The sequence below is a fragment of the Equus asinus genome, chromosome 1, assembly GCF_041296235.1.
Source record: "Equus asinus isolate D_3611 breed Donkey chromosome 1, EquAss-T2T_v2, whole genome shotgun sequence".
NCBI lineage: Eukaryota > Metazoa > Chordata > Mammalia > Perissodactyla > Equidae > Equus > Equus asinus.
This window is the reverse complement of record NC_091790.1, coordinates 23,878,529-23,890,821: the sequence shown is the minus strand read 5'-3', so window position 1 is coordinate 23,890,821 and position 12,293 is coordinate 23,878,529. Positions and strand designations below refer to the sequence as shown.

Below are 12,293 nucleotides of genomic sequence, written 5' to 3'. Positions count from 1 at the left end.
GGCTGTGGGTTCAAACGCGGGGTCGCCTCCTGGCAGCTGGGCGACCTGGGGAGGGTGTCCCTGAGTCTCTGCACTTTCCTTTCCTCCGCTGTGAGAGGGGGCCATCACTGCTGCCTCGAGAGTGTCACAGCCCCTGGGATGTGGTCACCACCAGCCCCACCACAGTTTCTGGAGGAACTGCCCTTGGTGCTGACAGACCAGCTCCCATCCTCGGGGGCTCCTATCCTCCTCCTCAGGAACGTGACTAGGCCTGGCTCTTCGGGCCTGGGTACACGTGTGGCTCCTCCCGTGAAGCAGAGGAGGAAGGTGAGGGGTGGTCCTTCGCTAAGGGCCGAGGTGATCTAACACCAACACGGTTCACAGTTGCTACAGTGATAGTAAAAGGCAGCCTGGCTTTTAACGAGTTTTATTGTTGCCTTTGAGTGCTGCACGTCCAGGGCACCCCTTACCGCCCGCAGCAGGGCAGACCCCCCCACCTGCCCTTGGGTCCCCCCGAAGTCCCTGAGGGCCCCTTGCTGGGAGGGGGAATGGCAAGCAGACTTGTCCACAGCAGCTTGGCCTTAGATGGACGTGCCACTCAGGTTCCATTTGAAAGCTGGACTCTGCCACCAAAACGAGCGTGACGATTCGGCAAAGATGAAAAACCTCGGAGCGCGCAGTGCAGACCCAGCGAGCCCTCCCCAGTCCCTCCAGCACTGGTCCACTCGTCCACTTACTCCAGGGACATCTGCTGAGCCCCCTGGAGAGCTGGCAGGTGCTGCCCTAGTCACCGGGAAACAATAACAGCCCCCGAGGCATGTCATTCCATCCTCCCACCTGCCCAGGACAGAAAACCTGGCAGTCACCTCGGTTTTTTTTCTCTCCCACCCCAAGTCCAGATGGCAGCAAATCCTAATGGTTTTACCTTCAAAATTCCCAGCACGTCTGACGGCGTCCCCCGCCTGCACCGCCCGGTCCACACCTCTCTCGTCTCCAGCCTGGACTGTTGCAGTGGGCTCCCAAAGTCTCCTCAACATCTTAGCCCCTGAAATCTTGATAAATGGGGGGCAGGTCACCACGCTCTTGCTTCAAGTCTGCAAATGCTCTCCCTTCCTCAGAGAAGAAGCTGGAGTCCTAACAGTTACCACCACCTTTGAGCCCCCCGAGGGCTGGCCCTGTTCACTCTCTGCCCCCTCCTGTCTTCCTGCCCCTGGACCTTTGCATGTGCTGTTCTTCTGCATGGAGGCTCTTTCCAGCACATCCGCCTGGCTTGAGCCCTCACTGCTTTCAGAAATCGGCTCCCATGTCTCCTCACTGGGGAGGCCTGTCCTGGCTCCCAGGTTCTCACGCTCCTCCACAGCACTGAGCATCATTGGGCACTTATACTTGTCTATCGCCTGACTCTCTCACCTGGAGGGAAGCTCGGCTCACTGCTGCTTTAGTCACAGCTGCATCCCCACTGCCCAGAGCAGCTCTTGGCCCACTGTTTGCGCTCAGCAAATACACGTGGAGTTACAACGCCTCCATGACATGCCTTGAGCATTGGCCACTTTGATGCTCAGCCGCCCTCCGGGGCGGGCGATTATTTCCGCTTCACACATTTGCAAACGGAGGCTGGAAGCCGAGTCTCCTGGTTCCACCCGAGGCTTCTCTGCCAACTTCGCCCTGGACTGCTGGTTGGAACCCTTACCGCCTGGCCTGAGCTGACTCCAGCGGCCCCGAGGTGTGCTGGGCCCTGGGTCCACTCCTGTGCTGCCCCGGGCTCCGCAGGAAAAGGATGCCCTGTGAACCGCAGGTGTCAGTGTCACGGACGTGTGCTGATGACTTTTCAAGGACTTGGTGGATAAAGACAGAGGGTGCCCCAAACCTTCCTGGCTCTCGACACAACTTCCTGGGAACAAAAATGTTGCTGTCAACCCAAACGCCTCTCCCCACGCCACCCTTCAGAACCGCGGGGCTGGACAGACCCGGAGCCTGCGGCCCGTGGCCCCCAATGCTGTCCGGACCCCTCAAGGGACTGGCCAGGCCCCTGCCCTGAATCGTCTCCCACACACTCTGCTCGGCACCCCTCGGGAACCCGGTTCAGGCCCTTTTTCTGCCTGGAACATCCTCTCCACTCTCTCCTTCCTGTCCGCATCCTCCACCATCCTCGGAAGATTCCAGTCTAACCTCAGCTGCTCCACTCTGCTCTTCTGGGGGCTGCTCGGCCCCTGTCGCCCTCATCTCGCCTCTTCGGTGTCCCCTCACCCCCCAGAGCGTGTTCTCCAGCTCTCGTGCATCTACGTCACCTGGGGGGCTGACGGCAGCCCGGACCCTCTGGAACAGGCCCAGCTATGAAGAGGCCCGAGAATCTGCATTTCAAACAAGCTCCCTGGGGCTCCTGATGCCTCTGACCCAGGATCCACACCTGGAGAACCAGGGTCGTAGAGCAACACGAGGACCCAGCAGGCAGCCACTAAACTTGCTGAATGGAACTGGGGTGCCCGTCTGATGGAGGGGCTCAACACCGGGCTTCTGTTTCCTCCTGACCCTGGATGGAGCCCAGACGACCTTTCTTATTTCTCACTTGTGACCTGCCTTGCTCCCTGTGAGAAGCTGCTGACAGCACGGCTTGTCTGTCCTGGCACAGGTGTGTCCCCACGGCTTTGACAAATGCTTTGGCCATATTAAGTTCTCAAAAGAGACCCACGGAATAGATGGATACCTGGTCCAATGAGAAGGCCACCATGACCTACAGGCAGCTGTTCCAGGAGGCAGACTTGGCCAAAGACGAGATGGACAAAAGCGGCCTTGACTCACACAGAGCACACAACGCCCAGTCACAGAAAATAGTTCCTACGACCTAGAGCTCTCAGAACTCAAGATCATATTCCCCTCAGAAGCCAAGGTTATGGTCATCACACATGCCTTCACTCCTACTCCCCAAGAACTCAAGGTTATGGCCATGACACGTGCTCCCACCCTTCAGCACTCAAGATCATGGCCATCACATGTGCCTCCCACCCTTTAGAACTCAAGGTCATGGCCAGCACATGTGCCTCCCACCCTTTAGAACTCAAGGTCATGGCCATCACACAAGCTCCCACCCTTTAGAACTCAAGGTCATGGCCATCACATGTGCCTCCCTTTTCCTGGCCTGAAGAGAAGCACTGTCAACTGCAATGAACCCACACATTCGGTATGACACTTGGCCATGGCCAAACTCAAACGGAAATGTCACTGTAGGCCATGATGAGGATCCTCCCAAGTTTATACATTTGTTTAACTTTTACAAGGTGGCTCAGATTTCCTGGACCAAGCCCAAGGCTTTCACTTGCTCAAGGTCGCAGTAGTATCCCAGAAACGCAAACCAAGACAAACTCAGTCCCTTTACCGAACCTCCAACGAGGTTCTTAGATCTCTGCAGCGAGCAAACCACATGGTTTAGAGGCCAACAAGTCTTTGGAGACTCTGCCAGCCGCGCGTTTGTTCAAAGTAGAATAAACATAATGTGGACCTCCAAAATTAGAAAGCTACTCTTCACAACGATCCAGAACTTTCTGCTCCTTCCTTTAGGAAACTGGGTTCTGGTGCAGGTGGACTCCAAGAGAGAAACTCCTTTTGTTGGAGGGTGAAATGAAACGAGCTTTCCTGTTTCATGGTATTGTGTGGCATTGTGATTTTAAACAGTGACCCTCCGTGCTTGGTGTTCAGTGTGGGACACTCTTAAGGGATGCCCGCGCTCTATAGTTGACCTGTGTCTCCGCCAGCCACTCACTAGAGGTGACCTTGGATGAGTCAGTTAACTTCTCCAACTTGGTGGCTCTTGAAAACCCTGCCTGCTCAGCCCACCTGACCTGCACCGGTTATACCCTCCTGCCGTCTTCTCAGCAAGGGGCAACCTCCGGGGAACCTGGCTAACATTCTATATTTGTACTTTTATATTTTATTCAAATAGAATACATTTTGTTTCATTTTTATCTTTTATATTTATGCATCAAACTTTTCCAAATGCTTTCATATACACAACCCCATATGACAAAAAGGCTCACGTCACTCCCCTTTTAAGGTTGGAGTAAGCTGAGGTCCAAGAAGGATAAGAGAATTGGCTGAGAACAGAACCCATCAATGAGGGGAGAATCCAAGTAATACCCAGCCTGCACTGCTTCTCCCCTGCCCCTATGCCACCGTGTCCCATTTCTAATAAGGCCAGGGACGCCCAGGCAGGGCACCCAGGGCAGGTCCGAAACTCTCAGGGGCTTGGCAAGCTCTGACTGGATCAGAGATGTCCTGGAGGCAGCCGTCCAGGAGGCAGGCAAAGGCACAGAGACCTCCCAACCCCGCAACAGCCAGTGAGGCTGCTCCTGCCGTTCCAGAGAGAACGGACCACAGATTGGTCTAATGGGAGGGGCAGCGACTGGCTTTTCTGGACTTAACATTAGGAATTGACAAACCGGAGGTCAGAGCTATAGAAGAGGGTACTGAGCAGCCAGAAAAATGTGGTGCTTAGGCCACCACGAGACACAGCACTAACACAGCCAGCATAGCCAGGCGTAGGGCAGAAGCGCTGGCCACGTCAGTTCCTTCCCTGCTCGCCGATTCCCGGAAGGGACATCTGCGGAGACAGTACCATCTTCCTGTACATCTGACCCCTGATGGGCACAGGACCACTGCAGAGCTGAGCTGTTAACTGCTCACTGAGTCAGTGAAATAAAGACCTAAACCGGGCTTTCTCCACGTCAGGAACCCACAACTTAGAAAGCATGGTATGAACTGCTAAGCCTCTGGGTCAGGCCGGCCCAGCTTGAACCCACTTCCTTCTCCCTCCATGGGAGCCTGGAGACAGCCAGTCGCCTCAGCCACCCGGCATGGGCAGGCTGACAATAAACGGGGGCACCCACCCTGAAGGTCTGCCGGCTGTGAGACCAGCACCTCCCATCACCCTCCCTCTGCTGAGAGTGTGCGGGCCGCCCTCAGCCCGCCTTACAGAATCCAGCCCCTGCACCCCCCGGGCGTGGCCCAGGCCCGGCGCTGTGCACGCAAACCCTCCCCGTGTAAGCAAGAAGCTGTGCTCTGTGCCAGGTCCCCTTCGGCAAACAAGGAAAACAGCCCCGACGTGAGCCCTCTGCATTTCCAGCATCTTGAAAGAGACCATTGATCCAAGTTGTTGTTGATGGCAAAGAACCAACAACTTCAAGTATATATGAACTTCAAACCAAGGCTCTCAGGTTAGGTTTTTTCACACACACACACAGACGCCATTATTCATGAAATTTCACCTTTCTGAGCTACAACCAAGCCGGCCACGGGCGGGGGTGGGAGCTAGAGATCCCAAGTCGACAGACGATCCTGCTTCCTGGGGCACAGATCTGGTTTCTCCAAACACTGGCTGTTTTCCGAGGAGCCTCCAGTCGTGGCGGCGCATAAATGCCCACCCGAGAGCCGGGTCTGGGGCCCGGCACCAAGAAACAAGCATCCTCTCTTTCTAGAACCCACAGGAAGAATCTTGTTGGTACCCTCTCTCAGAAAGCTGAGAGAGAGAGAACTCAGGAAGATGCATTGGGAGGAAGGGACCCTGGCCTCTTGGGGGAGGTGGCAGTGGGGTCACCCAGGCCTAAGGCGGAGGGGAGATGAGGGGAGGCTGCAGTAGGAACCAGAACATCTCTTATCAGGGACTAGTTTATCTGGTTAACTAGCTAGTTACCCAACCAGACCTCTGGGAGTGGAGCCAACACTGGGGAGAGGGACAGACCCAAAAGTCAGGAGGGAGCTGCAGGCTGACCTGACGGTGGGGGCCAGGCCCTCGGGGAGGTGGGTGGGGAGAAGAGCGTGTGGCCCCCTGAAGTAAGATGACACTCTGCAGATGGGGCCTGAGGGGCCCTGAGGATGCGCCCAGGTGGCACAGGGCAGGCGGGCCATCTGGAGCTGGGAGGACGGGCTGCCCTGGGCTGGGCCCCAAGAGGAGTAGGTGGGTGGCTGTCACCTTCAAGCCTCTTCCAAGTTATGGAGTAACACCTGCCAGACCTTGTGAGGCCTCGGAATGAAGCCTTTTCAAATGTATTTCCCTTTCTAGGAGATCGTGTAGCAATGGAGGAAGCCCAGCTCTTGCAGGGACCCCGATTCAGCTGAGAGAGTATGTGCTGCCCAACCGCCCCCTCTGCCCGGGGAGGAGGACACAGGGACTTCTGAACCTCACTCACTGGCTCAAGAGCCGAGTCGGGCGCCTGCCCTGGGACACAGAAGCCCAATGGAGACAATTCAGACAGCAGCTTCACGCTGCCCATGCCTGTGGGTGGGGGGGTAGGGGAACTTCCCCAGAGAGGGGAGGCCTCTCCCACAGCTGGGACCCCCAGGGGGCTCACTTACGTTCATTTTGCGTCTCCCATGGGGACCAGACTTCCTAATTCCTACTATGACTCTGCAAGGTTATGGGGGGGGGCTTCAGCTAGGCCCCCAGCGTCCCCCCAAGTTGCAGCCATGCCTGCTGAGGTTCTGAGGGCCTGGCTGCACTCCAGCGGCCATTCCGACTTGTACGATCACGACCCTCAGTGGCTCACAGTTTATAGCGTGATCCAGAACGCACAGACGTGTGTGTGGACCCACAGAGGAAATGGGAGGCCACCAGCTCACCCTCACTTGGTACCATGCTCCCACCAGATCTGACTGCCTGGGTGACCCAGCTTTCGACCTCCGATGGTTTTGGAGTAGGTCATGGAGTGAGCCTGAGAGCTGGACCTGGGTAATCGGGGGCTCCTCCCCCTCCTCATCCTGGGAATGTATGTTCCACCCACCGTTCCCCGTACTAGGAGCTGTTTCAAGGACGCAGCCTTGAGCGGGCATGCGTTGTTGAGACCATCTGGATGGTATATGTGACTGAGCCCCCTTAAGGCCTCTATGTAAACTCTCCAGATTCTGGTGGGCGGGTGTGTACGCCTACCGGTCTTGTGCCGCCCAAGACAAGCCTTGTATGTAAGTTCCCTCGCTTACTAAACCTGCCTCTTACCCATCTGTGGGGTCTACCTCTCTCTTTAGTCTCTCCTTCCCCTCTGAGTATAGGAGCCAGTTTTGGATTTAACCCGGGGACCTCGCGATGTTTCAAAGAAACAAATGGAGGGGCGTGGATGGGGTCACTCTCAGTGTTGCTCCGTGAAACTGTTGCTCCTGTCTCATGAACGTTGCTGGCGCACAGTATAAACCTTTCTTTATCGGGGGTCACAGCCACAAACGTTAGCTGAGACCCCAGCGCCCCAGCACCCGACTGGGGCTAATGGGGATTGTGCTCACCTGTGAAAACCAAGCATGGCCTCGCCCCTGCACAGCCCCTGGGACCGTTAGTTTATGGGTCCACTCGGCCAGGCCACGGTGCCCAGCGTTGGGTCAAACATCAGTCTAGATGTTGCTGTGAGGGTAGCTTTATAGGAGGTTAACATTTAAATCAATCAGGTGTGAGTAAAGCAGACGACTTTCCATAACGTGGGTGGGCCGCAGCCAATCACTGAGTTCAAAGACTTAAGACAAAAAGACTGCGGGCTCCAGAGGAAGGAGGAATCCCTCTCCAGCTGGCCTTTGGACTCCGACTGCAGCGTCAGCTCTTCCCTGGGTCTCCAGCCTGCCGGCCAGAACCTGCAGATTTTCAATTTGCAGAATTTGGTGCCCTGGGTGCCCACAGGCACTCTGTAAACATCTGACCCTTCCTCCTCCATTAAGTACCTGGAATAATGAACCCCCTTGGTGATCACTGCAGCTTAATCTTAACATGGCAGTCGCCAGTGTGGGTGATGTGCTGGGAGCCAGCCTCCACCCAGACCAGCTCCGTGAGGGGCCGCTGGTCGCCATCATGGGGTGTCCCTCCAAGGTTTCCTGGAGGAGGGAGCCTGCCTGAGAGATGCCGGCTCCTGGCTGTGCACCATCAGCAGGACAGCCAGAGCCCAGGGGGTCGTGTGAGAGTTAAAGGGCTGAGAGCCCTGGAGGGCTTCCTCTGGTGCCTGGCACATCCTCTGTCATCGTCATCAGAACTGTCACTCTGGCTTGCTCATGGACCTGTCCTGGGGAACAATTCCCACCATCGAAGCCTGGCCTGCCAGGGCCACCCAGCAGCAACACAGGCAGGCGAGGGTTGCACAGGGGCTGAACCGAGGGGAGCAGGCAGGGGCCACTAGCAGACTCCTGGCCACCTTGCTGCCCCTCAACCCCACCCCCACCCTAGGGTCGCGTCACACGTTCAACAGGATGGGAGAAGAGAGAAGAGCTAAGATGGAGCGATGATCATGACACCTTTATGAGTGACAATGGCACCAGTCCCACAAGTGTCACCTGAGAACGTCCCAGGCCTGTGGTCCTGCCCTTTAAGAGTTGACACCTGAGCCGCCCTTCAGATTGCAGGCGTGTTACAAACAGATAGCAAAATTCCTGCCGAGTCCAGAGTGCTAGTCTGTGTCTCAAGGACGAAGCTTCAAACTAAACAGAAGGAAGTGATTCTGGGTGGGAAATTTCTTGTCCTTTGGGAAACCTCCATCCCAAGAGACTTCCCAACAAACGTGATGCCTGTGGATGTAAAGAAAGAGCTGCGCCACGCCTGCAACCACGAAGCCACTCCTGCAGCATCAGACAACACCTGCACCGCGGAGACCCCTCCCCGGGGGTGTGAAGACGCCCAGACCTCTTCTCTGACCTCCCTGGGGGTTAAATCCCCAAGCATGTGACCCCGCTGGCGTGTCACTCATTTCCTGCACTGCGTCCAGAGTTGAACCCGCTGCATGAACACGACACTGCCAGAGCAGTCTGACTAAGGCTCCTCAGAAGCCACAGCACCTGCTGGGTCACTGGGCTTCAAGAAGAAATGAAACGCAGACGCTCTCCAGATCTCTGCCAGGAGGAGGGCGGGCGCACAGCTGAGGGGACTGCACCTGTCAACGCGGGGCAGGCAAGCTCTGGCTAAACTGGGGCCAGGTGAGGGTGACAGGTGAGCAGGTCCTGTCCCCTGACCTGGTGGGCAGGCCACCCACCCCTGCCACGTCCTGCTGAGAAGCACACTGAAGTCTCCGGGTTCCCGTCTTCCCTGGGTTTGGAGGGCCTAAGATTTCCTGAGGTTCAAGTCCACGTCTCTCGTTCACTTAAGGGGTTTGGCAGGTGCCAGACCAGAACCCTGGAGAATGGGCACCTGAGGACGGCACAAGGACACAGCCCCTCCTGACCCGGAGTCTCGCCTCTGGGTGCCTGTCCCAGACTGTGGGCCTCACACACGCCCACGGGCCACCCAGAGCCCAGAGCCTGGGCAGGGGGCGCTACAGAAATGCCCCCTGAGCCCCAGGAGGCCCCAGGTCACTTAAGTGGCTGGGGCCTCTTGGGCCCTCCTGTCACCACCATCCTGGTCACCAGAAAATCCTTGTAAAGCCCAAGAGGAACGGACTGGGCACAACTAAGTTAAGTGGGCGGCGACTTACAGAGCCTTTTGTCAAACAAGCAGCTGGCGGGGCACACACCTGCCCCCAAAGGTAAAGAACCGCCACAGGGACGGGGCTGGGACCCCCTCCCCGGCTTCCTTCTGTCTGTCTGCCTCTTCTAGAAAGACAGGCTGGATCTGCTCCTCCCTCCCCCCGCTGGAATTTGGAGGGTGGGTGTGGGACCCAGCTGGCTTTTTGTCTCCCGGCCACCCTTTTGTTAATACTGAATTGTGTGAAGGGGTCCTGTGGTCCCACAGAAACGGGGACTGCATGTTCTGGGGCCACCCAGCTAGCATCTCCCTTCCACTGCTGCTCACAGATGCCCAGGCACTCACCCACTGACCCCATGGGACCCCCTCCACCCCCACCCTCGCAGCCCCTCCCAAGCCCCCTACTACACTTCTGCTTCCAGCTCCAGACTCACTTCATGGGAAGGAAGAAAAGACAAGCTTTGCACGGACGCCTTACTGAACAAAAGAAAGTCTCAACTTTGTCAGTAAACGCTAGGATGTCATTTTGTCGCCTTGTGTCAATACGCCCCGCCAACACGCACCCCCCCCACCAAACCACCTAAACCCACCCAAACTTGCCGACCTGGCAGGGTCCACTCCCGAGGATTCGCCGCCCTTCAGACGGGCAGGTGCCCCTCCAGGTGCTTGGCTCTCGGTGCATTAGGTGACGACAACCAGCTGCAAGTGCGGGCGACGAGACGCTCTTCAGAACCCCAGAAGATCCTGGTCCGTCTTAGGCAACTTTTAGAGCCCAGCCCTTTTGAAATACGCTCAGAAATCCCAAATTTCCGGCCACACCTGGATCGAGGCGGGGAGGGAATAAAGGTGGCCGCGCAGCCAGGGCGTCCCTGGCCCCCACCCCGCCTGCCCCACCCCGCCTGCCCCTGCCCCTGCGGGGGAGGGGAGGGGTGAGAAATGGGGGGTCACGAGGGAGGGGAGGGGACAAGAGAGGGGAGGAGCCGTGAGGGGAGCGGATGGGCGGGACCAGGGCTGCTCCGGAGAGCCTGGCAGGGGCGCGCCCAGGACCCCCGACCCGGCCTCTAAGTCGGAAGCCGCGGAGGGGGGACAGAGGGCAAGGGGAGGGTCCCGCACCCCCGGCTCCGGGACCTAGGGGCGCAAACCCCGAAAGGCGACGGCGGCGAGGGTGACAGCCGTGGGCCCTCACCGGCGGGGGGGCGCAGTCAGGGTCCCGGCCGGGCTCACAGTTCCGGGTCCGGGTCGGGATCGGGGGCTGGGACGCGGTCGGGGTCGGGCTCTGGGTCTGGCTCCGGGTCCAGGTCCGGGTCCGGTTCGGGGTCGGGGTCGGGGTCGGGGTCGGGGTCTGGGTTGGGTTCGGAGTCCCGGTCGGGGTCTGGGTCGGGGTCTGGGTTTGGGTTGGGGTCGGGATCTGGGTTGGGGTCTGGGTCCCGGTCCGGTTCCGGGTCCGGGTCGGGGTTGGGGTCGGGGTCCAGGTCGGGATCCCACGGGGTCGACGCGAACGCAGCCGCCGCTGTGTTGCGGTCTCGGTAGATCCACGCGGGGACGCGGCGGTTGAGGGCGATCGGCGGGCCGGGGGGATGTCCGGGCTGGGGATTGGCCTGCGCCGCCCGGCTATCCCTCACCCTCCGCCTCCCCTCCCTGCCCACCTCCTCCCTCCCTGCTCCCCTACCCCCTCCCCTCCTCCATTCCCACCCCTCCCCCTCTCCCTGCCCTCTCTATTCTCCCCACCTTGACCCCTCTACCTCCTCTCTCCCCTCCCCCCTCCCTGCCCCTCCCTCCGCAAGACAGATGGGAGGGGCGCAGCCCGCCGAGCCCGCACCGCCCAGAATTGCCTGCCCCGGGGCTGTCTGTCCGGGGTCACCAGGTCCCAGGATCGCAGGGTCTCAATTTGCTCTTTCCCAGGCTCGCACCTTCTCGGACTTGCAGCCCCCGGAGTCTCCCGTCCAGGGGTCGTACTGTCCCGGGGTTGCAACGGGACTATTCTCTAATAATGCCAGCTATCTACTAAATCCTCAGTATTATATAGAATGCTGCAAGGCGGGAACCAATCTCCCCATTTTATAGAGGAGGACTCTGAGGGTCGGAGAGGATTAAAACCCCGGTAAGGCCGCACAGCTAAACAAGCAGGAAGCAGATCTTTCCCGGCTCCACAGCCTGGAGCACAGCCTGAAGTGTGGCATTCACTGTTCGCTGTTGCACTCGAGACGCTCTTTAGTCGGCAGGCAGAAACTTGTTGAATAAATGAATTTATTAGCAAACCATTATAAACGATACTATTACATCTGTTTAACTTTTATACCTCTCACAACAGCCCTATCCGCTATTTCATGTGTTGTGTCCAAAGTAAAAATGGACAGAGGGAGTATCGTGCTGGATTCTGGAGCCTGACTTTTGGGCCCAGCCCTGGCTCTGCCGCTGGCTTGCTCTGTGATCTTACATAGGTCACCAGTCTCTGCCTCGTTTCTCTCTCTGTAAAACGGCGTTAATAATAGTACTTCCTTATAGAGGAGTCTGAGGCGTCGTTGAGTTAAGATCTGTGAAACTCTCAGGAAGTCCCAGCCAGCACGCCTAGGTCAGTTCCAGCGTCTCTGCTTTTTCTACGCAATGAAGCAATAAGCAACAGTACAAACCAACAACGTAAAATACGTGCAAAGGCCGGGCACTCGCCTTGCAGAAAGCAGCTCCAGTGGGTCCTAATTCACTCCTTTTCCTCTTCCTCTTTCGCTCCAGCGGGAACAGAGCAATGACCCATCTAAATGAAGGTGGCCCAGGCCGTCCATGAGCTTGCACAGGAAAGACGAAACATGCAGTAATGGCCATGATGCTGAGGACGGGATAGCACAGACCAGCACCTTCCAGAAACCTCAGGAAGGGCTTGAGGCCCAGGTGTCCTCCAGTGTGG

General features: G+C 57.8%; 1 protein-coding gene across 2 annotated transcripts in view; it reads right to left on the bottom strand.

The window, feature by feature from the left end:
* Positions 1 to 10,298, bottom strand: part of FRMD1 (FERM domain containing 1) — a 34,408-nt gene extending 24,110 nt beyond the window's left edge. The window contains exon 1 of one of the 2 annotated variants that reach the window (XM_070515557.1): positions 9,996 to 10,298. The gene's annotated coding sequence lies outside the window, so the exon portion shown is untranslated. The remainder of the gene's footprint in view (positions 1 to 9,995) is intronic. The other variant, XM_044760901.2, reaches the window with a different exon arrangement.
* Between the last annotated feature and the right edge of the window lie 1,995 nt (positions 10,299 to 12,293).